The sequence below is a fragment of the Musca autumnalis genome, unplaced genomic scaffold (genome assembly GCF_047663935.1).
Source record: "Musca autumnalis isolate F117 unplaced genomic scaffold, ASM4766393v1 scaffold_1, whole genome shotgun sequence".
NCBI classification, from domain to species: domain Eukaryota; kingdom Metazoa; phylum Arthropoda; class Insecta; order Diptera; family Muscidae; genus Musca; species Musca autumnalis.
In genome coordinates this window covers 108,523,190-108,541,625 of record NW_027411644.1, presented here as the reverse complement: position 1 = coordinate 108,541,625, position 18,436 = coordinate 108,523,190, and the positions used below count along the sequence as shown (strand labels likewise).

Genomic DNA, 18,436 nt, shown 5'->3' with positions numbered 1-18,436 from the left:
GCACAAGGTGTTTAACCGTTCAACGAGAAAGTTGTGTGTTAAAGACAAGCGGCTTAATTCCGTGAAAAGTTTTAACGCGACACATGGTTTTTGTGATTGTCGATATTTTTTTCGGCAATTTCTGTTGATGTGAAATAAAGTGTTTTGTGTATCTCATGTTGTTAACTAAATGAAATAAATTAAACATATAAATATTAAAGAATTTGTGAATATTTTTAAAGTTGTTTGGTGCACATAATAAAAAAATAAAGGCCTTCGAAAGTTATTGTGATTTGAATTCTAAGGTATGAAACCATAAACGATGAATGATTTATTTATATTGTTGAAACAATCAACAGCGATATTTAAAATATTGAAATAACGATCTTGTTCCAGTAACTGAGGACGTACAAAGGCTCTGTAGGGCACCATTTCTAAAAACTATTACATTTAATATAGGCCTGTGCACACAACTACAAACATATTTTGAGATTGTGTTTGTTTGAAAATACAAATATTTCCCATAGTAACCCAACATAGCATTTTGTGTCATTTTATGAAATACCAAAACAAAACATATTTAGAAAAATGTTCTGCTTCTACAGGAGAAGGCTACAATAAGCGTACATATTAAATATTTTCCATGGGATACCGTTTAGATCATTTTCTAGTTGTTATACATGCAGTTTAAAACTTTTTGTAATATTATCTCAAGTAATTTTAGTATGCTGGGTGGTCTTTCGCCATAGAAAAAATATGTATTGAAAATTGTCATTTCAAAAATAAAAGTCTCTTTTTTAATTGTGTGAGTGAGCAAATTGACACACACCGACAGCAGAAGGCGCCCATCTATCATAATATGGAGGTAAAATTAAATTTTTATTCCGTTTTTAACACATCAAAATATTCGTTGGAAACCCTATATCACAATTCTAAGCCGTCCGTCTGTTGAAATCAAGATACAGCGTGCAATTTTTAAGATAAAACTATAAAATTTGGTATAGAAGTTTCTATTACATCTAGGATGTTTGGTATTTTATATAGCCACCATAGAGCGGTACCTCCCGATTTTCGGTATTTTGAAAATTTTAACCTCCTTACCACACCGTAACTTTCCACTTTAAATTTGTCAGTATAGGCCCACACCTTCATAAAGCTCTCATAGAGCAGTACCTCCCGATTTTCGGTATTTTGAAAGTTTTAACCTCATTACCATACCGAAATGGCTGAAATTTGGTATTTTGTCTTCGTTGGGTATATAAAACCGTCCACTTGAAATTTGTTAGTATAGGCCCACACCTTCATGAAGCCCTCATAGAGCAACCGTTCTGTTTTCGGTACCTATGTATATGTGTTATCAAAATGCACTTATGAAATGCGTCAAATTTGATATTTAGTCTTCGTTCGGTGTATAAAACTTTCCACCTGAAATTTGTAGGTATAGGTTCACGTTTCCATATAGCCCCCATAGAACAGTGTCTCCGGATTTCGGTATTTGTTGTGGCCTCAATATCCCTCTGAAATGCCTGAAATTAGATATTTAGTCTTTGTTGGGTATATAAAACTTCCACTTGAAGTTTGTCGGTATAGGCCCACAACTTCATGAAGCCCTCATAGAACAGTACCTCCAGATTTTCGGTATTTACCCTCATTATCACTCCGAAATGGCTGAAATTAGATATTTAGTGTTCGCTGGGGGAATACAACTTTTCACCTGACATTTGCCGGTATAGGTCTTCACATAGCTCCAATAGAACGGTTCCTCCCGATTTTCGGTATTTTGAAGGTTTTAACCTCATTATCCCACCGAAATGCCTGAACTTTGGTATTTAGTCTTCATTGGGCTATAAAACTTTTCTTCTGAAATTTGTCGGTAAAGGTCCATGTCTTCATATAGCCCACATAGAGGTACCGTTCTATTTTCGGTATTTTGAAGATAGTTTCCTCCACATACTCCTGAAATTTGGTATTTAGTCTTCGTTGAGGGTATAAAACTTTCCACCGGAAATTTGTTGGTATAGGTTCACGTTTTCATATAGCTTCCATAGAACAGTACCTCCCGGTTTTCGGTAGTTTTAATGTTGTGACCTCATATCCCACCGAAATGGCTGAAATTTGGTATTTAGTCTTCGTTGGGGGTATACAAGTGTCTAAATGAAATTTTTCGGTATAGGCCCACGTCTTCATATAGCCTCAAACGGAATAACTGAAATTTGGTATGTAGTCTTCGCTAAAGGTACAAGACATTTATTCAGGTGCAAAACATCCTTTGCAAAACGTCAGACAATATATGGTCACGTTTTGGTATAGCCCCCATACAAGTGTAGCCACCATTTAAGTTTTTTTTAAGATTTTAGACACGTTTTTCAAACGAATTGGTCGTTAATTGGATTTTTGTGTTCCCAGAAGATAGAAAACTTACTCACAAACAAACTATCCATATATATCCAGGTTTAAGTCTAGCCGGTATTGCTCAATGTTATGTATATCGAGGGTTTGTTTTTTTGATGCATGTTTTGGAGAGAACTTCGATGACGCCCCATATGAGCTTTTTTGAAGGGAGTATTATCGGTTGAGAGATATACTACTCCTGCAATAAGAGGAAGAGCTTAGTACTTTCATAAACGAAAGAAAACTAATTGTTCTTATTCACTTCATTTCACCGAAGTTAACGCCGCGCAGTGGTGCAGAATCGTTTTTTCCTGGTCAAAAATCTGCCACTTTTGAACGGATAGAGATATTTTCATAATACCTTTTCTGTTGGACAGATAAAACTATCAGCTTTCCGACATTCTAAAAGCCACCAAATTCGGTTGCAAAGGAATTCAAGGTCAGTGTTTAAAATTTGACTTTTTCACATTTTGCATCAACATGTGAGTGGTAGAATTGTATAGTTCAGGAACGAACTAGTTCAATTGAACGATTCATTGAAAAGAGCGTATGAACCAGATCAGTCGATATAGTTCATTATAGTTCACTGAACTATAATCAGTCGGTGACCGTACGATCAACGAATGATTCACAATCTAGTTCAACATGTCGTTCACAAATACATAAAGTGACGGCGTCGTCTACGTTAAGGGATGCCTTCGTAATGGGATCAGTTTGTTTATGTTTTGGATCAAGGTACATGGAATAGCTGTCCGAAAATGAAGATTTCTACAAAAACATAGAGACATAACATATTACAATATGTCGAATCGATTACCTAATGAATCTGCCTTTTCGGATAGAAAAAAGGGAAAACATAAAAAGAAACACACACGCACAGTGACAATTTCTACACACAACATAAGATTTTTTGCCAGCCACCTAAATGAAGGATGCTTTTTCTAAAATTGATTAATCTTTCTTTAAGAATGCAATAAAACTATGTAAATGTAATATTTTTGTTATGGACTAGTTAAATTATATTAGTCTTTTGTTTGTTTGTATTTGGCGTATGTATGCGTTTTCATCAAACGACCGATTAAGAGCCGGTGAACGATTTTTATCCGAATGATTGAACTGGACAGAGAACTATGAACTAGATTACTGACCTAGTTCAGTTTAAAGAGCTGAGCTATTGAACTAGATCTTTCAAATGAACTAGATTGTACAACTCTAGTGAGTGGTTTTGAGTTTTTCATATCGCTCATTTACTCAAAGAGTGACACATTTCAAAAAATTAAGTTTTGAGAAAAACGCGTTTTAAGTTGCGGAATAAAATTTGACTTCCCAACTTAATAAGGTTATTACACAAAAAATAAAACAACTATATATTTAGTGCTTCGTAACCTCAAACAACTCTTTTGTTGATTTATGCCAAACTCCTAGAAAACAAGCTGTAACTCGTTGAGTTTTAGAGATATCAACATGAAATGAAAAAAAAAATTGAAAAAAAATACTCCTTAAGTTTCCAAAAACTCTTATAAAACCTCATATATTAAAAAAATTCATTTAGCTGTAATTTATATTGGAAACGAAAATTAAATTACACACAATTTTTCCCATGTAATCTTAAAAACATTAAAAAAGTGTTGAACGGACGGAACATGACGGGTACAAAAGTATATATGGGCTGAAAGAGGACAGTCTCGGGTATCATTCTGTTCCAAGCTGTTCCCTAAAAGTTCTAGTCCACTAAACTTGCAATTTGTATGAAAAAGCTATAATTTATATAGGAAACGGTATGGAAAAAAACATATTTTTACCTATGTAATTTCAAAAATTTTAAAAAAGTATTGAACGGACAGAACGCGATTTTTACAAAAGTATATATGTGCTGAAAGAGGACACTCTCTGGTATCATTCTGTGAAAACGGAACTTTGTTCCAAGCTGTTCCCTAAAAGTTCTAGTCCACTCAACTTGGAATTTCACTAAAATTTAGTACATGAGGAAAAATAAAATAGCTCACTTCGTGTAAACGCTACGGTAATTTATTTAAACGACTCTCAAAGGAAACAATCCTACCTACCTAACATAGTCTGTTATAGTTTTTGAGAAATAGCTGTTACTTTCAGAAATTTGCAAAAATTACGTATTTTCCAAAATTAGGAAACATTTTTCGTCTTTAGGAGCACGCCACACACACAACTTCCAATATTTCGATCGAATTTTTTGCTTTTCTTAGTTTCAATATGTTTACCTTCGAATCCCATATTTAAATTAACAATCGGTGACAACAAAAAAATGTGGGTTTTAGCCAGGAAAATCGATTTCTGAACCACTGTGCGCCGTTCTTACTTGTTATATTTGGAGTGGTATGGGAAATTATTATCGTAGTTGTAAAAAAATTTGGTCTGTTAGACGTCATCTACCTGTATACTTTAGTTCTGAAAAATTCTAGTTCATATAAAAAACCTTTAAGTATTATACAAACCACTAATAGACTTGCAAATAGTAAACTTGTAATTTACATACTCAACATTTCGAAATGAGGGACATACAAATGTACTTTTATTTGTATAATTTTAATTTTCTGTCTTTGAATGGAAATTAAAAACATACTTGGCGTACGTACTGTGAGGTTTATTCAGCTGTAATGTTCTTTTCCATCCATCTGTGTTTCTTTAAATAATGTGTTAAATATTGTCAAGTGAACGCTCAGTGGTTTGTTTTGCTTTTGAAACAAGTTTATTTGAAGGTGTACGTATTCATTGAAACCAAGTTCATGTTGGTGAAGCGGGGGCAAATATAGAAGGTTTCATCGAATATAAATGTAAATTTAAAACACCTATTAGTTGTGTGTAACATTGAAAGGTACAAGTATTTGAGTGAATTTTCCGGTAAACAGCATGGTGTAATCACTACAAGGTAAGGCATAGCAAACAGCTGATACCAATTTTTTCATTTGGATCTTTTGTTCTTTCATCTAAATTTGTATACGTGTGTATTGTTTTGAAAAAATGAAAAAAATATTTTAAACATACCCACCATACCAGTTGCTGATATTTTTCGAATGTTCGCCACAAGTTTCGAAAACGATATCATTTTCGAACATTTGGCAAATGCTTTTTTTGTGTTTTTCTTTTGTTTGCCAAATGTTCGAAACGATATAATTTTCGAACAAATGGCAAATGTTTTTTCTTCACAAGAAGAACAGTTATTTGGAGAAACATTTTTTGCTTTGGAAATTTCTTTGTTTTTAAAAATAATGTTATGTAGTTTGTATAAAATTCCCATTTGCTTTTTATACCCTATTCCTCATTGTGGGAAGGGTATTAAAAGTTTGTTTTGCTAAAAATGCATGTAACACAGCGAAATATTCGTCGTAGACCCCCCAATGTTACATACCATTTGTCATATCTCAACGAGATAAAGCGAAATAGCGATGTGTGTGCGTCCGTCCGTGTGTCCGTCTGTCCATTATAAATTGTAATCAAACTTCAGGCCTCAATATGGACCGACCGTCACGAAATTTGGTATGGAGATCGGTTTCACATCAGAATAGATCGCAATTGTTATAGGTGATGATAGAGCAATATTTAGGGGGTGAACTGGACCAAAACAAAATTTTTATCCGAATGTATCTGTTGTATCTGTTCTGTAGGTCGCAATCATAGTCCGATCAGCGCGAAATTTTAAATAAGGTGGGTGCTTATGGCTGAAAAGAAACTTGCAATTTTACATGATTATCAGATAGTTTTTAGCGGGTGAAATGGACCGAAACCTTGATGTGTAAATTGGAAAAAATATAATATACATATATCTAATATCTTTATTCCTAGTAAACGCATTCTGTCCATGTGAGTTATTTTTTAAAGATGATTTCTCGATCTTTCCATAGATGCCAATTATGTTGTAGTATATACAGAAATTTCACAGGTTTAATTGTGTGTATAGTATCTATAACCACGTTAGAGTTCGCAGTTATAGTTTAATACTGACAAATTTTGGTCATGGAAGATGCCAACAATTTTGGATAATGAACGGATTGTTCTTAGCGGTTAAACTTTTGTGGGAAAAAATATCCAAATTCAATTTTTGGTCTATATTTTATTTCTAGGAGACATATTTCGGCAATCTACGAAAATAAACTTGAAGCCCAACATGAATATAGCGGTTAGTCCCGGGCCACACTAGAGTGATTTCATTGAAAGAATTGCATGTGTCTCCAGATCGACCTCCATAGCAGAGTAAAATCATAAAATTCCTGTAGTGGGAATTTGATTTAAGAAAAGCTACTTTCATGAAACCTTTTAATGAAATTCACGTTAGTGTGGACCGGGACTTAGATAACTGAACTATTGCCTAACATATAAGTATTTTTTAATTTTGGGATTTTTTTACATAGAACTACATTTACATTCCATGTTACAAAAGGTGGAAATCATGATAGAAAAGTTTTCAAATCATGAAAAAAGGATTCCCAGTTTTTTAAATTGTTCCAAATTACAATGCTGTACGGGGTCTTGAAGTTTTTGTGATACCTTTGGTAAAATGTAATGTAATAGTAACTCGAAATATTGGTATTTTTTCATTGATCGATTCGTTACAAATCATGGAAAACTATTTCTAAAATTCTTTTAATATTTGTTTATACCCTCAACATTTAGGCCATCAAGATTATCGAAATAATGATTTAGACCCCATGTATGTTTGGACGAAATCCATTTCAGACAATTTGTAGTCGATTTACTCATGTCCGTCCGTCTGTCTGGCTGGTGCGCATGATAACTCTCGAAGAATCAACATATTTGATTCAAATTTCAGTAGTGCATTTCTGTAACTTTTTTTTAATAACGAACCGACATCGGTAGTTAACGAAAATATTCGGTTGAGTTAACGAATGTGCTATTCTGTAACTTTATGTTACCGATTGTAGAAATCGTTAGCACATACCGACGAATATCGATGGAAAGACAAATTGTCAAATAATATATTTTAATATTTATTAATGTATTTTTAAATTAAAAACATTATTTCTTCGAAATGCAGAATATAAAACGCGCAAAGGAGGAAAAATATCTTGTTTTGGAAGGAAGGTGCATACAATAAGTGTCTACAAGTATCCCAACAATGCGAAACCCAGGAGTAACTTCAACTTCAAAAACGTCAAGTCTGTATTTGAGCTAGAAGTACTCAGGAACAATGCATGATTCTCATAGATTTTGGTGGTTTTATTCCAGGATATGAAGAAATATATCATTAGCCTCCACCGTAATAGTTCGGCGAGACAAATTATAGAATATCCCCAATTTATGGTTTTGAAGTGGACAAGAACTTGTCTTTTAGACCAAAACAATATGCGTGTGCATTAGGGTTATGACTTTTTTACAACCTCATATCCCTGTATCATAGCGTGATGAGTTTTGCCATAAGATTACATAAAATCTTAATTATAAGGTGATTTGGTGAAAAAACCTCACGCACAAAATGATTTTAAAATTTGAATTTATCAAAATTATGGACAATTTTTTGAAGTCACTGAAAACAGATATATAATTGAAAATAAACTTTAGAGCCACATGAGATAATTAAAATGACATAAAATTTATTTCTCACTATTTTTCTTCAATTCTGAGAATCGTAAAAATGGCGTAAACGCTTTTATTCAAAAATATAATTTTTTAACAAAAACAAAAAAATTAAAATTTTTTCAAAGTGATTTTTTTTCGCGACTTTTGTAATATTTGAATGAAATAAACGTTATTATAGTTATTAGTAGGCTTATATTTATTCATTCGTGCAACAAAAAATAATTTTTTGAAAAAAAAAATTTTCATTTCATATATTTTTTCAAAAAATTATTTTTTTTTTAAATCGATTTGTGCGTGAACTTTTTTTATATTTCAATGGAATAAACGATAGCATAGTGATTAATAGGCAAAAGTTCATTCATCCCTGCTACAGGAAATCATTTTTGAGGAAAAATGTCAAAAAGTCATAACCCTAGTGTGCATCTACACCGTCTTTGGTGAAGCAAGAGAAGCTGCATTATTTATGTCTACCACACATTCATATATTAAACGTATTACTGACAAAAAATATTTAACAGATTTATGTAAGGATCATTGGTCAAAAGGTCACTTCCTATTATAGTGAATTGTATTTTATACATGCATGATTTAAAAATTATAAATTTGGTAAAATCCCTCCTATATGTATGTGAACCGCTGTTTTATTTTTTCTAACTACAAAGGTAGGGTCATATTTTGGGTTGTGGTGCTTTGTGCGAAAATTCTGAACAGCGCAAAAAAAGGAAAAAATTGAACTTTGAGGTTTCACATAATTAAGCCCCTTCGGTGACGTTCGTGGATCCACGTTACCGCCATTTGAGTAATTTATTCATTTCACGCCCATATTAAATGGAACTTCTCATGACCTATAGTTCGGAAATCCGAACTTGTAGCATTTTGGCTTCAATACGACATTAAAGCCAACAAACGCATCTTAGAAAGATAGTGTTAACGGAAATAATATAAATCTTACATAACAGTACCACACATGTGTTCTTTTGAAGCGTTAGCTTACGATTTACCTCTATAATAAATAAGACAGGGAAAGTTATGAGTTAATCGAAGTTCTACAACTTTCTCTTTGGTGGTCTTTATGCAGCTTCAATAAAATCTGGTCTGGCGAAAGCACAACAGTGTCGAAGCTGACCCATGTTATCTTACATAGTTAACCCTTTTGCAAACGCTTTAATAAGATTTTTCTCAATAAGGCAGAATTTACCTTGTGTGCCCTCCTCATTAACATAACATATGCTCATATAAAAACGCCGTTTTTAAAAGAAATCAGCAAAATATTGCAATAATGTACTGTCGTTAAGACTTAACAACAACTTTTTTTTGGTTGTTAACTTAACAATAATTTTCGGTAATTAACGACAAAATTTACCGACAAAAATCGTTAAAATTGGTATACAGAATAGCACTTACCGAAAATTATCGTTAACTAACGACATTCGTCGTTAATTCTGTCGTTAAGGAGTTACAGAATCGCACTACAGGTTACGTAAATTTTGTCCAAACTTAGTTTAAGCTTGAAGATGGACCATATCGGTCTACCACTTCCGTTAAATACCCCCACAAAAGTTCACAATTTTTCGCTAAGATTATTCGCACGATAGTTCCAGAAGGGACTAACCGAATTCTTCCAAACTAGGGATGTGGAAATATTACTTCCATGCATATATCAGGTTCGAATGTGGACTATATCGGCCACTCCTTTGGGCAAAGTATAGTTTAACAACTCTTTTTGAACCGTTTTGAATTTGTTTGAAACATGTTCACCTTGAGGTCTCTTTTACGACGTTGCAATTTTTTTGGGGCAAGTCCATACTTCCTGAGACGACGCCAACTAAACTGACTGACTAGACTAGATAACCATCGAAGGAAGAACCGGTTTGGTCCTTATTTTGTACATCGTATTATTTCTTAGTGAATTCAATTACGCCCGAATATGGACTACATCGGAACACTCCTTCGGATGCCTCCCACACAAATTTCTAAAACAGCACCGTTTAAGAACTCATCTCGGATTGTTTAAATTTGTTTTTTGCATTTTTTTTTTTTGTCTTTGAGGCCCTTGTTACGACGGTACAATTTTTTGGGGTCAAAGTCCATTCTTCTGGGCAAATTGACCCAAAAATTGAAAAAAAACCATAGAGACGTTATAAGTATTGTGTTTATTTATTTGCTTAGTGTCCGATGCTGAGGGTATATCTCCGTCGGCACAGCTGACTGATACTTTCTAACTTGTTTAAATAATGTATAGCGAAAAAGCCCCGATTGGTCCTTATAAAATACGGAAAATAATACCTTGCGTTTCCAGTAATGTCGGCGTATATGTATATGGTAAATTTCAAATTTCCTTTTCAATACCATTGAAAAAAATTTAATTTTTTTGCGAGCACATCCGCGGTTTGTGAAAAAGACGAAAACTTATTGTTGAAATTTATTTCAAATATATATATTTTGGTTTAATGCGAAAAATTGGAGAAACATTTTTGGGAGTTATTCTACTATTTCGCTAATTTTCCATACAAAGCCTGAATAGTCCGGTCAAAATAGACATGCGTATAAGCGCATAAAAAATACTTACCATTTTCGAGATATCGCGATCTAAAGGTCAAATAAAAAATTAGCCGCGTAAGTACATTATGAGACGAGCCGGTTAAAGTAACGACACTATGTGTTAGATACTTCCGTAAGCTTTCAAACGATACCAATTTTGCAGTAATCGGTTCAGTAGAACCGGGTCTATCCCGGTTTTTAAATTTGGCCTTTCGGGTCGAAGAACCGGCGAACCGGATCCGCAACCGTTGAAAATTATACACTTCCGTAATCAGCGCAACAAACCCTACCTTCGGACAAAACTTGAAAAAAAATCGGAGAGTTTTCGTTGGGGTCGTTCCCGTTGGGCTTTCGATTATACATGTGGGTTAAATGGGCTATTTTTGCATAAAATGACTCTAACATTGAATAACTCTACTAAACACCCTCCGATTTTGTTAAAATTTTTTTTAGAAGATAGCTATAATCTCGCTCTTCAAGAAAATATATATATATTTGGGGGTCAGACCCGATTACTTCGCTTATTTTAGCCGGTTCGTCTGAATATGTGCATATTTCCCTTATAAGTGCATAAAAATCATGTGTTTTTTAGAACAGCTATATCTGAAGAATGGTTCCTTCTAGGAAAAAAATTGCAAAAGGTCAAACTTGTAGATAATTTTTCTGTCTACAATATTTACTTTAGTCACTTTTTGATTAGATCAACCGTTATCAAAAAATAAATCCGAAAACCAAAAAACCCTTAAAATTTGACCTTTGACACCGAATAATTTTTTTTGCACACATGAGATCGATGGGGACTTTTAGGAGGTTGCTTCTAATGGCAAACTCTAGCTCTCCACCAAAATTCAGCTTTGTGGGAATTTTTGCTATTTCAATGTCTATTTTGACCGGACTATGAAGTATTTTGCTAAAACTATTACAAGGAAAATAATTTGTCATCGTGAAAGTATATTTCGTCTGCTCCGTCGGAAAAGGTCGTAAGTCCCTTTCAATAAATTTTTCAGGAGGAAGAAAAAACATTCCAGCGCTTTCTGTATTAAAGATTTTATTATGGTGGTACTTTGTTTGATAAAATTCCGTCGCGTTTGAGAGGTAATTGGATGTCTTTGGACTTACGACCTTTTCCTTGTACAGTTTTGTATTTTTGTAGGTACTTACGACCTGTTCGTACAATTTACGGACGATTTTAAAATAAAATATTTATACTTTACAAAACAATGTGGAAAGGGTATTATAAGTTTGTTTTGCCCAATATTCGTGTAACATCGCGAAGTATTCCTCGTAGACCCCCTCCCCTTGCCATTTGTTCATATCTTGACGAGATAAAGCGATCTAGCTATGTGTGTCCGTCCATCCATTAACAATTGTAATAAAACTACAAGCCTCAAGTTTGGACCGATCGCCACGAAATTTTGTGGAGAGGTCGGGTTCCGACCAGAAGTGACCCCATTAGATGTTGGTTATGATCGAAAGGTTTGAAATAAACCAAACCCACAATTTTTACCCGACTTTGTAGCTGTCCTGTAGATCGCAGTAATATTCCGATCGGAGCGAAATTTTAAGAATGATTTGAGTTTAAGACAAATTATTAGCGGGTTTAATGGACCAAAACTTTTTTGTGAAATCTTATATATAAAAGACAATGTGTGTATGTTTGTATGTTCCGCATAGACTCAAAAACGGCTGAACCAATTTTTTTGAAAATTTCTGAGAATATACAAGAAACAAACGAGGTGAAAAAGAGGGGGCGGGGGCAGGTCCTATTTTTCAAAAAACGCTTTTTTTGTAAAAGTTATGAAAGTATCGGTCAGAAAATTAATTTGCGAGGCAAAGGTTGTTGAATCTCCAACCCTAAGTACTTATTCCATGTAATTTTCAGATTATGCACGGGGATGTCCCTTGGTTTAAGTAGGCTATATATGTATTTTGTTGCATTTCGGAGGAGCGGGTTACACCTGTGCCCTATTTTTTAAATGCGCTATATATAAAACTTACGAACGATTCCGTTTCCCCAATCCTAGGTACATATTTAAGCAATAAGACCCGACCAGAGTAAAATTCTAAGTCGGTATAACCATGACCGTCTGTCCGTCTTTTGAAATTAAGATACAGCTCGCAATTTTTAAGATAGATCTTCGTGATTTGGTATAGAAGTTTCTATTACTTCTAGGATGTTTGGTATTGACGTCATCAGAGCTTTCAGAATCACCCTTAACTTAACTTAACTAGACCCATGACACCATCGTCTAATTCCATTCCAAATTCATACTGCTCTTTGTTAGCAAAGTCATGATGCCTTCTTAGTTTAATATCATTTCAATCAATTATTATTTTAGAATCATTTAATAATATAAACATTGCACTTACCCGTCCGTTAGAAGGTATTACTTTATTGAATTTAGAATACAAACTAATCTCGTTATGTGAATAAATGTCCCTAGAGAAACCACAAATTACCATTTGATAAAGTTAAGTAAGATATATGACAGTAAAAACAGTAAAAATTTTGATTTTTTTTTAATTTTTCAATATATGAGGTATTTGAACACATACAGCTTCCCAATTTGTATCAATGAAAAGGCCAGAAGTCCATCTTTCATAATCAGTTCGCTTATAGGGGAAAAAGATTTCAAATGTAAATTTTCGTTGCAATATAAAAATTATCACATTTTTGTTTAAAAGTTTGGTCCACAGGCTCCGCCAAATATCATCCGATTATCATCCAAAGGTGTAGGCTAGTTCTTTACATTGTACCCCAACCATGGATGACCTTAAACATTATATCTAAACTACATTATCTGTAGTATTCTTTTAAAGTATACATTTCCCTGTGGACTTACGACTTTTTCGTACTCAAATTTGTACGTTTTGTGGACTTACGACCTTTTCCGACAAGGGCAAAACATATAGAAAAACGCCACATATCACCATGTTCTTTGTATCATACGACGTGTTTTGACTTGTACTATCATCCTGTAACAAAAACGCGATTTCCAAAAAAAGTGGACTTACGACCTTTTCCGACGGAGCAGACGATTTGCTTTTTGCGATAAGCAATAGAAATAAGTAGTAGAGAGTAATAATGAAATTACAACCAAAGAAAAAACACAAAAATTAAAAAAGCGTGTAATTCGCGAATCCGTTTAAATTAGTTGAGGTGCATGTGCTTTTCGGATACAGGGAGTCCATGTCTATCAATATGCATGGATTTTCCCATGTTTTATTCAGGGGCCAAAGTGTGCCATCAGTTGCATCTTACTATTCAAAAAACCTTCAAGTGGGCAAAAATTACGCGATGTGCATATGCGTCCGATTTCAATGGCCGCCTATTAAAAATACGTCAATATAAATTATTTTAGACAGATTCGTCAAGAACTGCGGATGTGCCACCACATTCTATTTTGGGATAAATAGGGATATTACTCCCGAATCTTTGTAATTTGTGACACACCTTTTTGGCAAATATAATAATCGCGTGTAAATGATTACATTTATGTAAAAATAGTCAAAGAAAATCGCGGTTCAATTCGCGGAATTGTTAAAATATATTTTTGCTGATTTTCCTACTTTCAAGGTATCTATATCCGGCGTTTTAGTGGATGGATTCGAACGCGGAAGGGCTTATTAGATCCGGCACGTAAAAAAACTAAAATCACGCGGGGTTCAGGGGTACCTGTACGACAGTTGTAAATTTTAAAGCCAAAAAATAGGTTTTTTCAGATTTTCCAAATTTTCGCCTTTGGACTCCTATTACTAGGAAGCTGTACGGAGCACACTCATGAGATATACATCGAACGACGTGGAATCGCGAGTTCTACAATCCTATAAACTAGTTTCGATTATTATCTAGTTGCACCCTCGAATTATAAGAAAAATTCGAAAAACACTGAAATCAAAACTTCAACATGTCAGCATCGATTTTAGGGGGATGCAGTGTATATATCGAAAAGTCATACCATGTTGCCCAAGGGGTATTCTTTAGTTCTCTCTTTGAGCATAGGTTTGAGTTTTGCGTGTTTTGGCCAGAAATCAAGAAAGAACACAAAAAAAACTTGTTTACTTCAACACATTTTTCCCATTTTTATATTACCACCAACGCAGCTTCCACGAAAATTATTTGTTATGGTCCATATTATGAGATCGTGGCTAAAACACTTCAATTAATATAAATATATTCATATTTTATAAAATATATTAACAGTTCGCGACTTATTAAATGGTGAACCTCAACTTCAACGATTGTAAAACTTTTTTGAATATTACCATATGTATGTATGTTCTATATCTCTGGCATGTTACCATGTATGCATATCAACTTATGTATGTATGATCGGGCGGCTAAAATATGTGGTAATTATATAAAAGAAATTCATTGGAAAATAGTGCCCAGATGTAGTGGAGTAGGGTATCACATGGCCCTGTCCGACTATAACCCTCTATTACATGTTTTTATTTAATTGTCTTTCTAAAAGTGTGACAATATTTCTTGTATTTGGAATTTTGTATGTACCTAATTGTCCTTTTTTCCGTTTGTTTTTCGCAGTTCTAATAAAAGAAAAACCACCACCATTTGCACCCAAACATATATTTGTTTGCAGGATCCAAGCATATGTTATTTTTGGGACTGTTGCAAACATATGAGGAAAAGTCAAAATTTTTTAGTTTCCATGAAGTCAAGGTTTGCACTATTATAATACGCGAACTATTGTAGATTACCAGTAACTATGACTACTGCTGGATTATTTTAGATGTTTTTGTACAAAGCTCAAAAATTTAGCAAAAAAATTTAATTTACGTGGTAGTTACGACCGCGTAAAGGAAAAAACATAGGTAAAAACACGTTGAAGCTAAACAGGTTTTTTACATTGCTATTCGATTTCTGATTAAACCATTCAAATGACGGACATCTGTCCAAAGTAAAACTAGGAGAATACAAAATGAAGATTACACTTCTAATGTATCACTTTCCAAAATTTCCACTGCATCCACCTTTTATGGATGCTGACACTTTGAAGCCGGATTTCAGGTGTTTTTCGTATTTTTTATGTAACTGGGACGCGCATTCGGATATTTCGAAAAACCAATTATAGGATTAAAGAACTCGCGATTTCGCATAATCTGATATGTATATTGAGTATGTAGCCCACACAGCAGCTGAATAATCTACTGCCAAAGGCCAAAATTTAGTGTGATATTTTTTCTAAAAAACCTATTTTTTGGGTACAGTATTTACAATATCGTTTTGAGTGTGCTGGTACCCCGCGATATTTTAGTTTTTCGACGATCCGGATCATATGAATCACAGATCATAAAAATCCATCTACTAGAACGGCGGGAAAGGCTACTGCAAAAATTGAAAAATTTGCGAAAAATATTTTTCAAAATATCGCTGACTAATTCGCGTTTTATGTGGATCGTTTCCATTTCAATGAATAAAGTGAATCATCACTCGCGTTTGTGCGAAAACAGCGGTTTGAAAAATTTAGTGGCGTGGGAGCTGTATCCGATTTATCCAAAAAATACTGTGTGATGCTACATCCACGGTTCTTGATGGATTTTATTGAAATATGTTTAGATCGATGTATTTTTTCACGGTTGATAGTGAAATCGGATGCGCATAAAAAGTGTATGCACTTTGTGCAAAATATAAGCGTTATACAGTTTGTTGCACATTAAACTGCAGACGATGCTACATCTTAGCGGCCAAAGTAAATCCTGGCAAATGTGTACAAATTAAAAGAGAAGAATTCGCTGTATTGGTAAACCGCATGCGCATCAAGTGATTTTGAGGAATTCGCGATTTACACGCATTTCAAAATGAACATTACCCGATACAATTTTATTTCAAGATTATACCCCATTTAAAGGAACCCAACATTTATTTGAAAGATATCCATATCTTCTGCTAGATGTTAGCGTGTTTTCGAGAAGTGATTAGAATAAAAAATGAGATTTATTGCGTGAAAATTTAACTAAAGTAGAAGAAAAACTCCAACCTATTTTTCTTACATTTTGTTCAACTAACTCACAAAATAAATTTTAATAAATATTTTCTCTTACAAAAATTTTATAAATTTCCTCAATATATTTTTTTGTTTTCGCTATAATATGAAAACCACTAAACGGATTTGTATAGTTTTGGTTTCATTTGAATCTTCGCGATGTATAGATTACGTACATATTTTTTATATATTTTTCAGAGGCATAATCTGGTTGAATTTTATTAAAACAAGTTGCAAACTACCAATTGTTTGGAATTCTTTCCTAATTTCAGCGAAAATGCACAACTTTTTCACTAAAGTTATGGGACCTCAGTAAACATATAGTATGTAGGGAGCCCCTAATTAAGAGAGTTTCTCAATATAATGATTAGAGTCTTTTAAAGATTTTTTTCTTTTTATCAGAATTGAAACCGCCATAACTTTTGCGAGCAATAACCACAATTAGTATCACGAACAGATTTAAGAATGGCATTTTTTTCCCAATCTATGTACCAAAAATCTTTCATGTAGCTTAAAAAAAAAATTTTTAATTTTTTTTTTATGGAAAACTAAAAAATTTTGTCTTTTCTTCATATATATGTTTGCTTCAAAATATGTTTGGGGCATGTTAGACATCTTAGAGAGGCCGTGTTTTTCCTCCGTGTATAAATATTGAAAAAAATAGTTTGAATGTTATAGCCAAATTAAGATTGTATTTAAGTAATTCTTTTTTGATCTAAAAACATATTTTTTCACATGCATTCTTTACTTAAAAATGTTGAAAAAAAATCTTTAGATGTACTTCTTTAATTTTCATTGAGTCTCCCAGGAATATGGGCTGATTTTGCATTATCTACATTCATGTAAAATGGTGTGTTCTCTAGGACGATTCGAATTCAAACATTTTGGTTTGATTGAAAACACAAATGAAGCTAATATTTTTGAAAAGAAAACAGATGATTGATAGTAGTTCGAAACAGACCAAAAGAGTTTCAATTGAGGGAGATAAAGAGGTTGTTAAGATAAATCTTTAGGCTTCTGAAATGGAAATAAAGTTAAAATAAACCGTTTTAATTTATATGCTGATATAAATTTAAATATCTTTAAATCGCATAATAAATACTATTAATGAGACCGACTCCAAATCTCATTACCCAGAAAGTGTATAAGTACGAGTATAAGTGTATAAACTATTGATTGTGTAGGAAACTCGGATACACATAAAATATATCTGTTTCTGGCGGACAGCTCTGGTTATTTGAATATCTGCATGTAAAGCCCTCTTTGAGTATATAATGAATCCAGGAATAAAGAATCGCAGTTTGACACACTTCTGAATAAAGGGTCATGAATCTGTTGTAAAGAAGTCGTTAATTCACACTCACCAACAACGATTTTATCATGCCCTAATTAAGAAGTGTAACCATCCGAATTTCGTACATAGTAGTAAATAGCTTATACGAAATGTACCGAAATACACATACATATGTACATATATACGTTTTTTGAGAAAGGAACGGGTACATAAAATTTTCCGATTAAAATTTTTGTAGACTTTTTGCTACTTGTGTTACTTTTTCAGTACAAGAACAAAAAGGACATGGAAGGAACTAAGCTAGAAGGGCAAAACATTCGACAGAAAAACTCCTCATTATATTTAACTGAAAGTATGTCATCTCAAAATAATGAAACAATATTTGGGGGTCAATCAAAAAATTCATTACGTGATAAATCAGAAACTTCAGCAATAGGATCTTTTGGGGTTTTAAATATACTCAATAGGGGCTTTCATTCCCAAATGGAATTTTCCGCCACCATACCTTGACTTCCATTTTGTGTCACAGCGTAATCAGAACGATTTCCCATAGAGACCACAATGTCCAACAGGTCCTTTAATAGAAGACAAGGATGACTCCTCATAAAAAACAAAGTGACAAAAAATAGATGAAAAGACTAGACTTCAGAGGATA

The 18,436-nt window shown here is 33.5% G+C and overlaps 1 protein-coding gene across 1 annotated transcript in view; it reads left to right on the top strand.

The window, feature by feature from the left end:
* Positions 1-18,436, top strand: part of LOC141404208 (aquaporin AQPcic-like) — a 93,447-nt gene continuing 75,011 nt past the window's right edge. The window contains exon 1 of the mRNA XM_073987586.1: positions 1-284. The gene's annotated coding sequence lies outside the window, so the exon portion shown is untranslated. The remainder of the gene's footprint in view (positions 285-18,436) is intronic.